The sequence below is a fragment of the Stomoxys calcitrans genome, chromosome 3 (assembly GCF_963082655.1).
Source record: "Stomoxys calcitrans chromosome 3, idStoCalc2.1, whole genome shotgun sequence".
Classification (NCBI taxonomy): Eukaryota; Metazoa; Arthropoda; class Insecta; order Diptera; family Muscidae; genus Stomoxys; species Stomoxys calcitrans.
Window position 1 is genome coordinate 117189968 of NC_081554.1, and position 19252 is coordinate 117209219.

Sequence of the window (19252 nt, forward strand, 5' to 3'; positions counted from 1 at the left end):
TAACACTGATTTAACAAATGGCATTTAATAGTTCTCTTCATTTTTTGGAAACGATGAAAGCCTGTACGTACGTTCCTCTATCAAAATCATGGTGGCGTCCAAACGATGGTAGCTAGAATTGCCACAATTTACACATAGCTCTCATATTTACCTATGTCGGAATTCGACTTCATGAACCCACAAGTAAATATATAATAAATCATGATTTACGTACATATATTACAACTAGCTGACCCGGGCCCGCTCCGCTACGCATCTCTTACTTTATATGGAACAAAAGTTTCCTTGGGATATTTATTTTCGACAACTGAATTTCTTTTAGTGAAATACCATGCTAACTTGACTAACAGTTTAACAATATAAGTGCCTTTGTCTGAATCCCATATGATCTTTATTGGTCTACGAATTTAAGTTTGGATGTAAGGTGTACTCCACTCTTAGAATACTTCATTTCAGACCGATATTCTCATGATGTCTGATTTAGTGGTGTTTTCGGGGGAGAGGTGGTCCCCCAGATAATTGGCCCTGAAAAAATATCAGCATCTTGCTCTTCTCTAAAATACGATCTATTTAATCCCCATATTGCCATTGGCTTAAGAGGAGTTTACAGGATGAAGCGACCCCCAAACACATGGCCCCAAAATTGGTTATCAAATTCGTTTTCCAATCTCAAATACCTTTCATTTGAGCCACATATTGGCATGGTCGAAAAATGTTAACCCTTTGGGGAAGGGGTAATGCCCTAAATACATGGTTCTACATTAGGATATCAAATACGAATTTTGGGAAAGGGGTAGACCCCAGAAAATTGGTCCCGAAAATCGGTATCAACTCTTGCTCTACCCCCCAATACCATTCATTTAAGCTCCACATTGACATAGTCGGTAAATATCCCAGATTTAGGGTTGTTTTGGGGATTGGGGTGGTCCCTTAAACACTAAACCCGGAAAATATGTTAGCAACGTGCTCTATATATCTATATATCATTTATGGGGTAATTGCCCTTAAAATTGGGTAACAAATTCATTTTCTAATCTCATTTAAACTCCTTATTGCAAAAGTTAGCAAATATGTCCGGTTTGGGGTATTGGCCCTAAAAACTATGAATATTTAGTTCCACTCTCTTTAAGACCCAAATTGTCTATGTGAGCAAATACGTCCTATTTGGGAGTTGTTATGGTGGTGGAACGTCCGCTAGACAGTTGGCCCCTAATGTTGATATCAGATATGTGGTCTACTCCCACATACCTTTAATTTTAGCCCCATATTTCCATAGTCGGCAAATATGACCGGCTTGGGGGCTGTTTTGGGGGATGGGCGGCCACTCAGTGAGTTGGCCTTGAAAATATATGTCGGATTCGTGTTCTACTTTAAAAACCCTCCTCATATTGCAATAGTCAGAAAATGCTTACTATTTGGGTGGTGTTGTGGGGGTGACGTGGCCCCGTAGAAACTTATCGACGTATATTGATCAAATTCGTGCTTTACTCCCAAAGACCTTTCATTTCAGCCCCATATTGCTATGGTCGTAAATTGTCCCCTTTGGGGGATGTTTTTAGTAGAAGGCGGCCCGCCAAAAACTTGGTCCCATATTTAAATATCAGATTCGTATTCTACATTCAAATACCTTTTATTTAAGTCCCATATTCCCATGGTCAGTAAATAAGTCCTGTTTGGGGGTTGTTTTGGGGAAGGGGTGGCCCCCAGAAACGCAGTCCCACATTTTGATATCAGATTCATATTCTACTCACAAATACCTTTCATTTGAGTCCCATATTGCCATGGTCGGTAAATATGTCCGATTTAGGGTTGTTTTGGGGCTTGGGGTGGTCTCCTTAGCACTTGGTCTGACAATTGGATATCAGATAAGTTTTCTTATCCTAAATACCTTTCATTAGAGTCCCATATTGTCGTGATTGATCTAAATATATGTTTGGTAGGTTTTAGGGTGGGGAAGCCCCCTAGGTATCCCATTCCAAATTTGGATACCAAATTTTTATTTTTGGGGTACTATATGAGAGCACACAAAATTTTGCTTTAATCGCACCACCCATCTCCGAGATCTGGCGTTTCTGAAAATTAGGGTAAGGGGGAGGGTCCGCCCCCCTTCACATATCAAAAAATGTAGTACCCTATTTTCACCACGGGGTCATTATGCACCATCTGTGAAAATTTCAAGAAAATCGGTTCAGCCGTTTCTTAGTCTAGGAACACATAAACATACAAACAAACAAACCTACAAACAAACACAAATTGATTTTTATATATTAGATTACCGACCCGGCATGGGATAGCTGTGTGCACCATACAAACTGGAGCTTTGAGGTCCGATCTGTGCGGTTTTCTTTGCTGTTACGAGAAGCTTAGCTGCGAGCTACCGGGCGCGTCCACAGGTTGCGGATAGTGGAATGCTCCATACGAAGTAGCTGCAACAGCAGTCGCGGACAATCAGCGGTATCTAGTGGAGAATCTCAGTGAGTGGTCGGTTGGCACTGGCTCTTGCACAAATACTGAGTGTCTATGATGCTCGATATGACAAGGCGGGTTATTGGCGCCTTTAAATAACCAATGGTCATTCTGTTCCCGCGGCGATCGGTCCTTTAAACCGGAACGAGCTTGCTCACCTACAGGAGCTTGACGAGGATCGCCACCTCCACATGAAAATGTGGTTACAACTACAACAATTACCGAGCTATGATCTGTGGGCTGTCCAGACGGACGCATATGGTACACAATAGCACTACGAAAAGGACGTTCCCTCGAAGGTACGCATGCGATATCTGTGCCCAGTTTGCCTGGAAGCTGGCAATTTTTTAAAATTATCTCGCCTTTCTAATAAGCGTCAATCCCATGGCAGCCGGTTGTACGTACCGGATTGACCCGATGGAATCCTTCATCGGCGAGGGCTGCCGCCTCGGTGTACAATACACTGCTACAACAACAACAACTAATAAGTGTCTCATAGTCATAAGCTCGATAAACCCCGATTGGTGAAAACTAAGGTAAAGAATGCCTTATGTCCACGCGTAATGGATGGAATTAGTAAAGCTTCTCGTATGGCACCAAACTAGATTAGGTGTAACAATCATACAAGATATATTTGAACATCATTTAATAATTGATGATTCGTAGACGTGTTCCATATTTTTCCCCGTCCGAGAACTGATTTTCCCATACTATTTCCAGTTAATCTGTTAAATTGTTGGATTATAAGCTTTTTCGTAACGATCGTATGGCTCCTGGTAGAGGCGGCGGCGTTGCTGTTTACGTTTCTAAGAAATTTCACTTTAAATCTGTTTTTAAGACTTCAATGCCTGGTTGTGAATCTGTATTCATTGAAATTAGGATGGACGGTTTCTACCTACTTTTTGGAATAGTCTATCTTCCACAACGGGAACATTTCCTCTTTGGAAGATCCCCACTATCAATTACTTTCATCGCATGCAAATACTATTATTACAGGTTTTATTTGACTGTTCTAAGACAAATCCATTGCGATCCCTTTGTAATGGAATGAGTATGTCTTTAATACATAATTCGATACATACACATTTTGATGTAAGAACGCACTCTACATCGTTGCTCGACTTCTTCTTAGTCAGTCATAGTTCTTTGGTTACTTACGCGGGCCAGGCTCAGTGTCCATATTTGTCAGGTCATGCCTTTATCTTCAGTGTTTTTCCGTAACAAGTAAGAGATGTGCCTGAGTATGTGGAGTACCGTGATTTTCAGAACATCGCTTTTTAATTCTTTATTTGATTATGTTGCTATTATTAGAAGGCGTTTATATTGCCCTAAAGACAGTTGGATTGATTCGAATAGAATTTCGCTGGCAAGGTCTTTAAGGGATTTATCATTTGCAGCTTTTCAATTGGACTGTTCAGAGGCAAACTAGAGTATATATTGCAAACTTAGTAACAAGTCAGAAAAACTATATTCAATTTTATGTGGTTTAGATTCATCCAAATTATGGAAATTTTTTAAAGTGTAGGGTAGGTGCTGAATATGGTATGTTTATTGACTATTCACACTTTGTTTCAAATGCTAATTCAAGGTGGATCCCTTAATTTTGATGACTCAATTAACTACTTTTCTTGATGAACCTGATTTGTTAACTGCTCTAAACAGGGTGAAATTTAGGTATATTAGAGTTGATGGGATACCAATCCATTTTATTAAACTTATCTATCCATACATAACCCGTTTCATCTTAGACATAGATAATCATATCTTGACGACGTCAAACTTTCCTTGGGATTGGAAAAATGCGTTGGTTCGCCTATTCCAAAGTCCAAAATAATAGGCTTCTTTGATGATATTCGATCTATTTCCATCAGTCTTGCCTTGTCTAAAGTAGTAGAACACATCATAAAGTGCCAGATGCTAGGTGCCACAATGTATAGGATTTATCATTCCCAATATGCTTTTCGGTCTGGTCAAAATAGTATCTCCAACTCACTGATTCCTTTCGGGATAATGTACATATGTTAAATGCCTTGGTTTCTCTAGATCTTTCCATTGCATTTAATTCAACAAACCATTGCAAATTGATTAATAAACTTAAAAATGAATACAGTTTTTCTAAAACGGCTTGCAAACTGGTTGTTTCTTATTTAAATGAGAGATCTCAGTTTACTGTTGTTAGCGGAGAAGAAACTGTCAAACTTTCTCTGTACTCTGGTGTTCCACATGGATCCATTTTATGTCCTTTTTTGTTTTTGCTTTATTATACCAACTACAACCAACTCGAGGAATTGCAAAATACTCTCATAAACTGATGGCAATCCCAAGGCAGCCGGTTGTACGTACCGGATTGACCCGATGGAGTTCTTCATCGGCAAGGGCTGCCGCCTCAGTGTATAACACACTGCTACAACAACAACAACAACATAAACTGATGACGGTTTTCTTTTATTTACTGGCAGCCGTTAGAGTACAGATTTTCTTCAAAATAATATAAATGATTGCTTAAGGAACCTTTTGGGTTTGTCCATTGATGATTAAATTTTTGTTAACCCTTCGAAGACTAACGCCACAGTGTTTGATCCAACAAATCGCTTTTTTGATGACCTTCAACAATGTAGCCATTGAACTAGTTGAACGACATAAATGCTTGGACTTGGTTCTGCATAAGAATTAGTCTTTTTTTTTTGTTTTCTTTACGCAGAATTTATTCTGCGAAAATCCGACAGGCTTTCTCTGCACTATGGTGTTCCGCAAGGATCCGTTTTAGAACCTCTTTTGTTTTATCTTTATATTAATGACCTACCAATTATGCAGCCCTGGGAGTTTATTCCCTACTCCCTTTTCCCCTATTCTGAATAACAATTTCCTGGGTGTTTGTTCTCTACTCCCTCTCTTTTCCCTTATTCTAAACAAACTTCGAAAAAGGGAAATATCTCCCAGGGAAAAATTAGCTATTCTGAATCGAAATAAAAGCGGGAATGAGACAATAAAACTTGGAAAAAAATTCCCCCAAACAAATGAAAGGGAGCTAGGATAAATAATTGTAAATTTAATTGTTTTATAAAAAAATGGTACAAGTTCTTACCATTTTCGAACAATTTAAAATGTACGGAAATTATTTTTCACTTTTTCATTAAAATCAGGTAGACATTTTGGAAGGTTCTCCCGGTTTATGTACCCACAATAGAAGATTTGCATAAGTTTTCGGTTTTATTGACAAAATACGAGCATTCCAGAATATGTGGTTCATATTCTACAATAATATACTTAGACCCATATGTATAACGAGTTGTCGCTAAGTGGCACTCCGTCAGGAGTCGGATACTAAAAGGGGAGTAGGAATAAATCCATAAGTCGCTTTTCACCAGCACTATGTCCAGCAGCCGTCCCATCCACCAAGAAAAGCGGCCGCCGCCCTGAAATGTCGATTAGATCTTCAAGTTCTAGCTCCATAAGCGTAGGATTTTAGATAATGACGACGAAGGAGAAGCAAACCTCTATATTACACACTAAAGTATTCTAAGAATGATCCTGTAGATTCAGCCACCTTAACTCCTTTTGGCAAGGGAAAAGGCGAACATGCAGAAAGTGTGCCAAATTCCCGGCAAGGGATAGCTGTGAGCACCATACAGGACGGATCTTTGAGCTCCAATTTGTGTAGTGTTCATTGCTCTCGCGAGAAGCTTAGGTGCGAGGTACCTGGTGCGTCCACATGTTGCGGATAGAGGAATGGTCCATACGGAGTAGCTGCAACGGCAGTCGTGAACAATCATCGGTATCGGGCGGAGAGTCTCAGTGAGAGGTCGGGCGGCACCGGCTCTTGCACGAATACTGCCCTTAAATAACCAATAGCCAATCTGTATCCGCGTCGATCGGTCCTTTGGACCGGAAGGAGCTTGCCCACCTACAGGAGCTTGACGTGGATCGCCACATCCACATGAAAATATGGCTTCAACAACAACAACACGACATAATTAATCTATTTATCTGTCCACCAGACCACTCTCGAAGCATCTTATTGTTGTATGAAGACGGAAAGTTGTTATCACAACACAGACATATTGTGACAAAAATTAAAACAAACATTACAAATGCAACACTATACATGTTTTGTAAACTTTTTAGCAACCTTTATAAATTTGTTTTGCTCATTTTTTATTCTATGTTCATTTTTCCAAAAAATAATTGTCAAATATTTAGTCAAAATAAACTGGGTCAAAACAGCTGTTTTCGAAAATTCGAAATTCCCTTTCCCATATTTTTCCTCCCCCATTCAATCAGAATAGGAGAATTTTATTCGATGTAGAAATTTATTCCCTAGGAGTTTATTCCCACGGAGTTTTCATATTAATGATGACGTTAATTTATTCTTCGAATATGTATTTCCCTTTTCGTGTAAGACGCACAATTGCTAGCTCGGTTTTAATGTCCCAGGTCTTATATTGTCTAGAAATAGTATCAGGTACTATTGGAGTTCATAAGCTAAAACGTGTTGTCCGTTTCGTTTATCATGTTCAACGTAGAGAACACATACATATCTGGGTGTGTTAAACGGTTTTTGGGATGCACTTTGGAACATTTTGTAAGTTTTTGTTCTATGGTTTCTTTTTATACTATTTTTAAGAATCGTTTTCCCACACTATTATATCAAACTTTCAATGTTTTTAAGAGCTTACGAAACCCTCAAATACTGATAAAATTAATTGTAAACTCTTTTCTTCAAGATCGTTTCTAGTTAAAAGACTACCCTATGAACTAGGTATTCATTCGCAAACTAATAATGTAAATTTCTTTTCTGATTTGTAACTTGTATTCATCAACTTTTCCTTTGCTTTAAAATGTGTTACTGCTAACTGGACCTCAATTCCTTTCTTAATATTTTCTGTAACTGATTTTGTGTGGCTGGGGAGCCGCTAAAGCTCTTATATCTTTCTTCTATTTAAACTTATGGATATTTAGGTCTAACTTTAATTCTACTCAGGTAATTTAGTGTGTAGATTTATTGGCCTTGTTGGCTTTTATATTACAGAAGAAATGAAATAAAATGGAAGGAAAAAAATCTTAGCTGGCGCTTTTCTGACTCTTGTCTACGGTAAAACCCGAACCTCTAGATTTTGATTTCTCAGACATATGTTACGTTTCTTTAGATATGTTTAACAATAACAGCCAAACCTTGCGCCTTCATTTACACCACACGAAAAAAATATTTCTTATTCTTACTGTAAAATTTTGACAACATTTCAATTAATCACATTTTCTCCAAATTTTTTTATTTCTACACAATTTTTTGGTTTTTATATGGCAAAGATTCGCACTTAAAGGCCCGTCTTAGGGTGGGAACGTAAAAAAATAATACCCCAATCAATTTTCTACTTTTTTTTTCTTTGATCGAAGGACCAGTAGGACCAGATGGATGCTGTATGATAAATTTTGACCACTCTGCCCTCTCTTAATTCGTTTTGGCGCTTTCATTCAGTTGATCCAATTGAAAACAGCCAACAGATGGCACTAATATAAATGTAAGTGCGACAATCGACTTTAGACTTTAAACTCAAAATGTTAATAAAATAACTCCTTGCGCAATCACATTTAAACGACTGAGAATTCGACATTTATCCCATCTGTTAGAGCTTTTTTTGAATATATTGATATGAGTCTATAGATTTCCTTTGTCTATGGTGCTACTCGCTTGGAGTGGCTTAGCGCCTATAACATTGATCATCATGTGGTAGTTGTCTATAACTGGCTATATGACTACCTATTAAATAGTCTCTTTTTAAATCAAATCAAATTGCCGTATTAAACGATTCTGTGGTAAAGAACTAATTTGCCGGTCTATACTTGGTGTGTTGGCGACAGTTCTTAGTAATTAAACCATGTAAAACTTCTGAATAAAAAAGTGTTGCCCAGCAGCACGTCATTTGGATTTATCAAGGAGAAGAAGACCCCTCGATGAGCTATAAATGGCGGCCAACTTGACCTTAAAGTTTGCAACACCTCCTATCACACTGAAAGTCATAACTTTGGGGGTATGGCAGCAGTGTCCTGTTATGTCACTATGATTGATCAACTGTTTTGGAGTGAGGTGGTTCGCTAGATATATGAGCAGAATAAAGATATCAGGTTCGCAGTCCACAACCTTAGACATATAATTAAACCCCATATTGTCATAATTGGTGTGTACAGGCGTTTGATGTTGGGTGTCTATAGGAGGGTTGTGCGCCGCACACCATCTGCTACTTAAACGCAAATTTGATTGACACACTCCACTCAAAAATATCTATCACTTAATCCCCATTGCTTAAGTAGGTCAAATAACCTTTTGAAGGCGATTTTATGAGGTAAAGCACCACCACACAGTTTTAATATCACACAAAGTTTAATATCATATTCATAGTCGGCTTCCAAATAGCATTCATTTGATCGAGTAATATTTCTATGTGGGGGTGGAGCGACCCCCAATTACTTGGACCTCGTTTATTATGTCATATTCTTATTATACTCCCGAATACCTTTTATTTGAGTCCCATATTGATATGTACGTCCAATATGTTTGTTTGGGGGAGTTTTTGGGGTTGGGCGTCCCCTTGGATACTTGATCCCTATTTCGAATACCATAATCGTATTCTAATCTCCAATACCTTTCATTTGATACCCATATTTTCCCTATCGGTCCACTTTTGATTTTAAGTTGTGGCAACGTGGGAGGGTCCGCCACCGCCACCGCCACCAATATCAACAAATTATAAAGCAATTTTCTTCTTCCTGACCATATTCGTAATCTACACCCGAATACCTTTGATTCAAGTCCCATATTGTCATTATCGTCCAGTTTTGAGGTCGGGGCAGCCCCCTACGTACTTGGGCCCAAATTTTGGTATTCTACTCCCAAATACCTTGCACTTGAGTCCCATATTGCCCCTATAGGTCCACTTTTATTTTTGGGTGGTACTTTTGGGGTAAGGGGAGGGCCCGCCCCCCTTGAGATATCAAGAAATTATATAGCCTATTGCTCCTTCCCGCCCACTCCCCACAATCTGTGAAAATTTCAACAAAATCGGTTCAGCCGTTTTTGACGCACAACCCTCATATAGACACCCTCCAACAAACGGCTATATACACCAATCATGACAATATGGGGTTAAATTCAGCGTGATAGGAGGAGTTGGAAAACTTAACGTTAAGATTGCTCATCGATAGACAAGACCAAACGTCGTGCTGCTGGGCAACCCTTTTTTGTTTAAAAGTTTTACACGGTTTAATAGTAGGAACTATCGCTAACGCACCAAATATATAGACTGCCAAATTGGTTCATTACCACAGAAAATCGTTTAATATGGCAATTTGATTTGATGTAAAAAGACTAAATTATGACTATTTAATGGGTAGTCATATAGTCATACCACATGATGTTCAATGTTGTAGGCGTTAAACCACTCCAAGCGAGTAGTAGCACTAACATTTAAGTTAGCACCATCTTCTGGTTGTCTTCAAATGGATTTAGTTGATGTAATTGAAAACTGCCAGTAAATGGCGCTAATTTGGAGAAGCCAACATGAACATTAAATGAAAGGTCTTTGGAAGTAGAGCACGAAATTGACTTCCACCTTTGTGACCATGTCTTTGGGAATCCACCACACCCTTAAACAGGACTTTTACTTATTGAGGTTTAAGAGCGGGCCGGGCTCAGCTGGTCTTTCTATAAAAATCAATTTGAGTTTGTTTGTTTGTCTATTCCGTATAGACTCAAAAATGGCTTAATTTTGAAATTTTCACAGATGGTGCATAATGATCCCGGTACGGGATAGCTGTGAACACCACACAAGCTGGAACAATCCCATGGCAGCCGGTTGTACGTACCGGATTGACCCGATGAAGTCCTTCATCGGCAAGGGCTGCCGCCTCAGTGTACAACACACTGCTACAACAACACAACAACCTGGAACATTGACATCCGATCTGTGCGGTGTTCATTGCTGTCACGAGAAGTTTAGCTGCGAGCTACAGGGCGCGTCCACAGGTTGCGGATACTGGAATGCTCCATCCGGAGTAGCTGTAACTGCAGTCGTGGATAATTGGCGATATCTTGTGGAGAGTCTCAGTGAGAGGCCGGATGGAACCGGCTGTTGCACAAATACTGATTGCCTACGATGCTCGATATGACAAGGCGAGTTATTGGCGCCTTTAATTAACCAATGGCCAAACCGTTCCGCGGCGATCGGTCATTTGGACCGGAACGAGCTTGCTCACCTACAGGAGCTTGACCCGACATTTTTTCTGACTTATGCATTTAGGGTCTCAAATGAAAGGTATTTGTATTTAGAAACCGAATTTGACATCCACTCCTTCCGTACGCCTTATGCTGTTAGTCAAGTGACATATGTACCATTTTCGTAGCATTGTATTTCACTAAAAACTCTTTAATTGCCGACAATAAATATTCAAAGGATAATTTTGTTCCATATAAAGTAAAAGAAGGCGCAGCGAAGCTAGTAGCAAAATAAAGGTATATTGAAAATTGCTTGGATTGCCGGCTATATCGGTATGTCTGGAAACATATCCATTATTCTTGCAGCTCCTGATCGAGAAGCTTAACTTGGAAAATGTCATTAACGTATTTCAAACCCATGGCAGCCGGTTGTACGTACCGGGTTGACCCGATGTAGTCCTACATGGGCAACATTAACATACTCTGTATTGCCATAGACTGGTGATGGCACACTACAATAAAATATTTAAATCCTCAAAAAATTGTTCCTTCTTGCCCATTTAAATATGAACCTGATGGTAAACACAGATGGGTTAAGAACCACACTCCGATGAAAAATGCAATGGCAGAATGAAACTTCGAAACTAGGTGTAATGAATTTAGGATGTAACGCAGAAAATCGAAACGCTTATAAATCTCTAGTTCGACTAGAAGGTCGTCCATAACGTGGCTAGAGATGGGAACAAGAACTCCAACATCAACACATCCGGTTTTATTTATATTTAGGAATGTTTTTGTTGATTATTTACTGCTGAAGTCGTTGATAAGTTAGGGTAAATTTTGACATTTTCCAAATATAAACACGAACACTTTGCGTGTAGTGAACATAGCTTCAACAGCAATAAGTTTATTATTTTTGAAAGGAAAATGGCATTTAAATGAAGTTGTTGGCCAAAAATAGGTAAAATAGCTGGGCAGCTATCTTATCAACAAACTGGCGAACGCAATTGATCACTATCTAAAACTTGTGGCCAATTCAGCAGGTCAAGAGCTTCAAGAATCTTTAAAGACTAGCACAGAGTTTTGAAATATACAAAACAAATAGGGTAAAAGGAATGTATACATCAGCAAAGAAGTATGTCCATTAGACTCGAAGGTTGTTGTTTTTAGTCACTCATTTAAACGCTTCGAAGCGTCAGAAGTAAAGTAAAACGACGAGTTTGCCAGAAAGATGTATAAAAAGTAAGAGCATTGACATATGTACCAGTGCCAACAAATACGGAATACAAAACAAAACATCAACATCAACAACTACAACCGTCCATGGCAAGAAGTAGCGCGTATATATGCGTGAGTACGTATTTTGATCGTTTTTTTCGCGCTCTCTGACACACAGAAAGTGGGCTCGTCTGCCAGCCTGCCCACCTTTGCCTGTGCTTGCTGCATTTGTCTATGCCCTATTCTTGTACTCATTGTCTGGTTATTTACGCTCACTATTTTGTATTTGATCGTTTTAATTGGCAATTTAATCAATTTGTTTTCGTACGCCATCTATAATGACGGTACTGTGCCTTTGTTTCATCCTATGATTCCCTTCCTCCGACCTCTCTAGGCAAATCTGAAACAAATAATTGATAACAAGTTGTAAGCATCGCCAAGCCAAGTAACCCAAGAATAGTGGTAAGGGAACTACGTCTGACGTTGTGACACGCGAGTACCAATCTATCGGTTCATCCTCCCGTTTGCATTGGTACAAAATAGACCGTAAATGGTTAATTTGTATATTTGTTTTGGTTTGGTAAAATATATTTTAATTGTTTTGTTGTTTGTTGCATGTTGAAATTTTGTTTGAAATTTCTCTTTTTGTTTGTTAACAGCTCTTGCACACATACGTACACACACGCACACATATATATATATATATATATTTAATCTTTATGGTGCTCTTCCATTTGACACTTGGCCTTTGACCGTTTTCTTTGGCAACCATTTACTCTTAAACACACTCGAATGTCGTATTCAAGGAATTTTAGCGAACATATCCACAAATAATTAATTTTGCCGCGTATATTTACATGTCGTAAAGTAAAATAAATAATTTGATCATTCCACACAAATCACAGTTGGATTTTCCAATCTCTTTGCCATTTCTTTCGTTGACACTTGACAAATCGAACGTCAAACTCATTCACAATACACACTGTTACTAAATGTCATAATGTACAATCTAATAAGAAGCGTAGAGCGTTAAAAGATATTTGTTCTGTTTTAAGGCTGTCAGTGTCTTCGCTTTTCGCGATATTTTCGGCGGTTACTTTTTATAGATAATAGACTTTAAAGCAAAAAACTTGCTGGTTTTATTCAATACAGGATTCACTAATTCAGCGAATCTTGCATTCAGTAGGACATTCCCTTATTACTTGAGATAACATTTTAATAAGGTATTATTTTATAATTGATATTTGTGTAGTGCTTCAAAAAGGTAATCACGATCAATATGGGATTTCAACGGTGAAAAATGAACAAAGTACCAGCCATTATTTGGCAAGCTGACGGATTCGCTAGCAGTGAAACACAGACAGTAAAACTATGTTTACACTTGGAGTAAATCTAGATTTGCGAAGAGATTGGGACAAATCTCCTTCGAAATTCAAATGCAACACTGCGTTTGTATTGAATACCGGTTATTATCGTTAGTTTTGGGCAGTACTTTTTCTCAACATCTGACAATTTCTTATTGAAATTAAAATCACGTTTACACTGCTCATTAAATCCGGATTTAAGGCCCTCGTCAGCCAATTTTATAAAGGGAAAACAGATGATTGAGCCATTAATTGAGCCGATTTAAAGAGCAGTGTAACGAGGTTTAGACTCGTTATTAAATCTGGATTTAAGGTTCTCGTCCGTTGATTTTATACAGGAAGAACAAATGATCGAGCCTTTAAATCCAAATTTAAAGAGCAGTGTAAGTAACATTTTGTAATTTAATTTAATACAAAATATATGCTGAAAACAATAACAATGCAGATCACAATAAAAACGCTGTCAAAAACATCCCTGTTGGCAAATTCAAATCACGTCTATCGTAGTATAAACCGTGACATAATTACCAGGTAGTGTACCGTAAAGAGCTGAGTACAATATTTTCTCGCGAAGTGCACTATCTGTCAACGAGTCGGGATGCACTAATCAGATGAAGTCATGCAAAGAGCTGAGTACAATTTTTTTTATTTTTGTTTTGATTTTGCAGTAAATCTAAATGTTAAAGGCTTGATATCACAGCTGTAATATCTTTCTAAAATCTTGAAAGCACATTCTATTTGATCCGATATTCCACACATAATCAACAAAACAGTGTTATAATGGTGAAAATACAAATGTAAAACACATTTGTAGAAGATAAGTTGTAAAACATAGTATATATCTAAAACCACTTTGACATTTCAATTTACGGGATTTGCCACTCAAAGTAGTTTCGTTGAGGGTATATTCTTGTTTTGATGCTAATTATTCTACCTCTTAACTGTACCATGCCAGCGAGTTTGGTTGTGTGTGTGTGTGTATTATAGTTAAGAACAACAACACACACAAACAACGAAAAATTGTGTGGACTAGTAACATACACTAAATGAGACTTGCGCTTAGCACTGATTTTGACAGATAGTGTACTCAATTTGTTTTTGGGCAACTGTCACTTCCTGGAAATTAAGACAAATTTAACAGGTAGGAGTAGTTGGCCAACAACAAAAAATGGAGTGCACTAGATGTCAAAATCAGTGATTAGTGCAACTCTGGTTTTGAGTATGTTACTAGTTGGCGCTATTTTTCTTTGCTTGTGTGTGTTGTGGTTCTATGAAGCACACACACAACCGAACAATGTACTCCGCGAGAAAAAATTGTACTCAGCTGTTTGTTGTACACTACCTGGGTAAATTTATCTTGCCTTAAATGAATATTATCATGCTTTTTCCCGATTGCGCTACTGGTACATACACCCCTGTCTCCTTCGTCGTGCCCCGGATCACTTTCCCAGTCTGCTAGTGGGCCGCTTACTTGTCCCGCTGTCTTCATCTCTCGATTCGGCTGTGAAGACTGTTTCATTGACACTGTCGTTGTCTGAATCCGAGTCAGAAACGCCACCTTTACTCAAACGCTGGGGACGAACTGTTCATCGCTCTGGTTTATACGTCTCTTCTTCATTAATTAATCTGACGAGATACGGATATTTTTCTTTGAGGAGCGAAATAAAAACACGTCCGCTCCACTCAACGGCTACTTTGCAATGCTATGAGTTGTAAACAATCCACCAGGGTTGCACAGAAAAATGGTGTTGTGGCGCAAATGACCCAACCTTCTAAGTTCTTGTACCATGCCAAGACGCTTGAGGGACAATTCCTTCCCATGGCGAAACAATTAAAGGTGGTCTCATTTGTACAACAACCACAAATCATGAGGTGTAATCCGCAATCTTGCCATCGAGCAGATCGACATTTTGCCAACACACATAAAGAAATTTGTGTACGTTGTAACTACTTTTACATGGTGAAGAATTTTTAACTACCCCAATAATAATGTACTTGAAGAAACATAGAAGCCTTTTGGACTCATTTATTTACGAAGAAACCAGGATTCACTGAATAAGGTTTAGCCAAGCGATCAGCCGATATACTTTTTTTTAATATTTGGCAGTACTTGGCATTGAGGATGTTCTCTTTTTACATTCATTCTTTGTTTACGTTTTCTCCTATATGATGACATTTTCAATCGTCAGATTTGACATCCTTAATAATGTTCATGGGGCCTATCCACTTTGTGTTTTGCATGTGACCTAACCTTCTATTAGTGAATCCTGCGAAGAAACATAGAAGCCTTTTGGAATATTAAGTTTGTAATATTTTCTTGTCAGTTTAGAAAATATTTATTCTCATTTTGAAACTTGAACATCTAAGTTGTGTTTTAATTATTTCGGAGAAATTTTGTGCACATTTTTCTTTTATTAATTTGAATATTGAACGGACTGTTTTGATTGAATTATTAAAAAAGCGATTCATATTTTGCTGTCCAGATAATAAAATTCAAAAGAAGGCCAAAATTTCGCTATCCCTCATAAATTATTTTCTCGCTAATTTTCTTTACCCGTTTCAATTTTGTGGAATCCATTGATTTGGTCAATTTTAGTGGTCGAAAACCGCTACCCGGAGTTTTTACTCCGGGATTATTGCTTTTTATATATTGCCGAAAAGGAATCTTAAATTTCACGCCAGACTATACATTTATGGACCACATCTTTAATTAATTAAAAATATTAGCCAGAATCTCGTTCTTATATATATCTGGATGGGTTCCAAGACATAAAATCTATCATGGATGTTTATCGCTAATATGACCTAAACACATTTTGGACAAAAATCGTATAAGTTCCCGTTTAAAACCATTGAGACGTTGTTTGCTGCCGTAAATCTGGCTTAAATTAAGCTTTAGTTAAATATAGTCATCATTTTAAAAAAATCCACTCTCAACAATTTTCCCCATATCTACATCATTTGAGCTATGCAAAACTGAAATATCACCTTTAATAGCAATTACTAAGAAATCGTATTTGGGACAATCCCGTCGTCGCAGGCCTGTGGACAGCGCTGGATATAAATGGTAAGTCCAAGTAATAACAACAGTAAAAGAATTATATTTCATTTTGCATTGGCTCAACCAAACCAACACATCATTTTCGTACATACTGTGAGAAATTGATAGCCTTCCAAAATAATGTGCACGCACAAATGTTTAATGTGAATAGAATGAAAGTTTTATTAAGACTAAAATGAGAAGACAAAATTCAAATATTCCTCGCAACAGAATACAAACACATCAAAGCAAAGGCTTCTACTTTACTTAAAAGCAAAGGCTACTATGTTACTTATAAGCAAAGGCTACTATGATGAATATAAACAAAGCATGCTATGGGCAAAGCCTACTATGTTAACATACATATGAGTATTTCAAAACGAGTTAAATCTATAAGTATTTATTTGCTATTTACAACACTTCCCCTCAAAAAATACTACATAGATTTAATTATTAATGTTAAATAAACCTAAATTTCTAATACATTTATCGTGATTTAACTTAGACAAACTCTTCGTTAAAACATCTGCTGGCATCTCTGTGGTTGGGAGATACTCAATTCTTATTATCTTTCCCTTGACGTTTTCTCTCACGAAATGGTGACGAACGTCCATATGTTTCGTTCTGTTGTGAAAAATTGGATTTTTGCTCAACAATCTTGCACCTTGATTGTCGTTGTGAATTGTTATGGTATCTTGTTGACCCATTACTTCTTTCAGAAACATGCGGAGATAAATTGCTTCTTTTGTTGAATCCGCAATTGACATGTATTCGGCTTCAGTACTTGACATTGCGACAGTTCTTTGCTTTCTGGATTCCCAACAAATAGCTGTATTTGCCAACTTGAATGCATAACCTGTATATGATCTTCGGTCATCAATATTTGAACCCCAATCTGCATCGGCAAATCCTATTAGTGGCTTCCCGGTCTTCTTGAATACTAAGCCGCAATTCTCAGTTCCTTTTAAATAGCGTAGTACCCGTTTCGCAGCTATCCAATGCTGTTTACCATAATTCGTGTTGTATTGACTTAAAACACTTACTGCATGTGCAATATCCGGTCTTGTTGACGTTGCGAGATACATTAGTGATCCAACTAGATTTTGGTATGGCAAATTTTTCACTTCAGCTTTCTCTTCTTCGGTTTTAGGGCACATGTCTTTGGATAGTTTTAAACTACTATTTAAAGGAGTACTAACTGGGTTGGAATTCATCATGTTGAATCTTTTCAGCACAGTCTGAACAAATTTCTTTTGTGACATTGTTATTTCTTTGGTTTCTGGATTTTGGCGAAATTCTATTCCCAAACACATGTTCAGTCTACCCAAGTCCTTCATTTCAAAAGATTTTGCTAATTCCGATTTCATATGAATCCATTTCCTTTCGCTATTGGTTGCAATTATCAAGTCGTCTACATAAATTGCTACAAGAGTGATGTCTTCCCCTTGCTTTGATATATAGACACACGGATCACAGTCCAATGGTTTCAAGTTCAGATTCCGAAGTTTCTCATCCAGTTTCTTGTACCACTGTCGGCCAGATTGCTTTAGACCATAAAGTGCTTTTCGTAACAAACACACTTTTTCACCTCTATACTCGTGCATTTCTTTCTCGCACAGAATATATGTGAGTTCTTCTGGCAGCTTCATGTAAATGGTCTCTTCGATTTCACCATTAAGATACGCCGTTACAAAATCAAGTTGGTATATGTCGAGCTTCAATTCTGCAGCTAAGGCCATTATTAAACGGATGGACCCAATTCTAGCAACGGGTGCGAATGTTTCGTTAAAATCCACACCTGGCATTTGAGTAAAACCTTTAGCTACCAGTCTAGCTTTATAGCGCTCAACATTTCCTTCTGCCGTGTACTTCTTTCTCAATACCCATTTGCAATCGACTACTTTCTGTCCTTTCGGGAGATCTACCACTGTCCAAGTTTTATTCTTTCGAAGTGCTTGATACTCACACTTCATGGCATTTTTCCAATTTGTGGCTTCCGGACCTCTCAATGCTTCTTCGGCGTTAATTGGTTCACTGTCGTCCATCATATTTGCAACATTTGTTTCTTGATTTTCATCTTCCGGTTCAGTTTCACAAACATCGTTGTAAATTTTCCGTGGCCTTCCCTTTTTCCCAGTAAGCAGCTTCTTCGGTCTTCCAGGACCTCTTTTCATTGCTTGTGGAGTATGAAATTCTTCATTATCATCATTGTTACTCAGGATTCACTAATAGAAGGTTAGGTCACATGCAAAAACACAAAGTGGATAGGCCCCATAAACATCATTAAGGATGTCAAATCTGACGATTGAAAATGTCATCATATAGGAGAAAACGTAAACAAAGAATGAATGTAAAAAGAGAACAAGTTGACATCCTCAATGCCAAGTACTGCCAAATATTAAAAAAAAAGTATATCGGCTGATCGCTTGGCTTAACCTTATTCAGTGAATCCTGATTGTTACTAGAAGAATTTTCTAGTTCAACATTTTCTTCCGTACTGGTTTCATCTTGGACTTTGATGATGTCATTCTGAATTGCTTCTACTGTTGGCACCATGTTTTCTGGAACTTCTGTTGGCTGGAATTCGACTGCTTCATGTTGTGGTAATTCGATATCAACGAAATCAGAGTAGTTATTTTCAGATCCATACGCATTCGCAAACCTTACGTCTCGAGAGCACACCATCTTACGGGTCTTTGGATCCCATAATCTATAAGCTTTCGATTTCGCAGAATATCCAATGAATATACATTTATTTGATTTCGATTCAAATTTGCCATGGCGTTTTGACTTTTCAAGCATATATGCTGTTGTACCAAACTTTTGAAAATAACTCACCACGGGTTTACGCCCAATCCACATTTGGAATGGTATTTCTCCATTTAAACTTCTTGATGGACATCTATTACGAATGTAATTTGCTGTGGATACAGCTTCTGCCCAGAAACTTGGAGC

General features: G+C 38.0%; 1 protein-coding gene across 6 annotated transcripts in view; it reads right to left on the minus strand.

The window, feature by feature from the left end:
- LOC106083289 (protein WBSCR14 homolog) overlaps positions 1–12844 on the minus strand; it is a 158629-nt gene extending 145785 nt beyond the window's left edge. For 2 of the 6 annotated variants that reach the window (XR_009397631.1, XM_059364898.1), the window contains exon 1: positions 12572–12844. The gene's annotated coding sequence lies outside the window, so the exon portion shown is untranslated. Of the gene's footprint in view, positions 1–12567 lie in introns of all 6 variants that reach the window. The other 4 variants (XM_059364902.1, XM_059364901.1, XM_059364900.1 and 1 more) reach the window with 4 other exon arrangements.
- Between the last annotated feature and the right edge of the window lie 6408 nt (positions 12845–19252).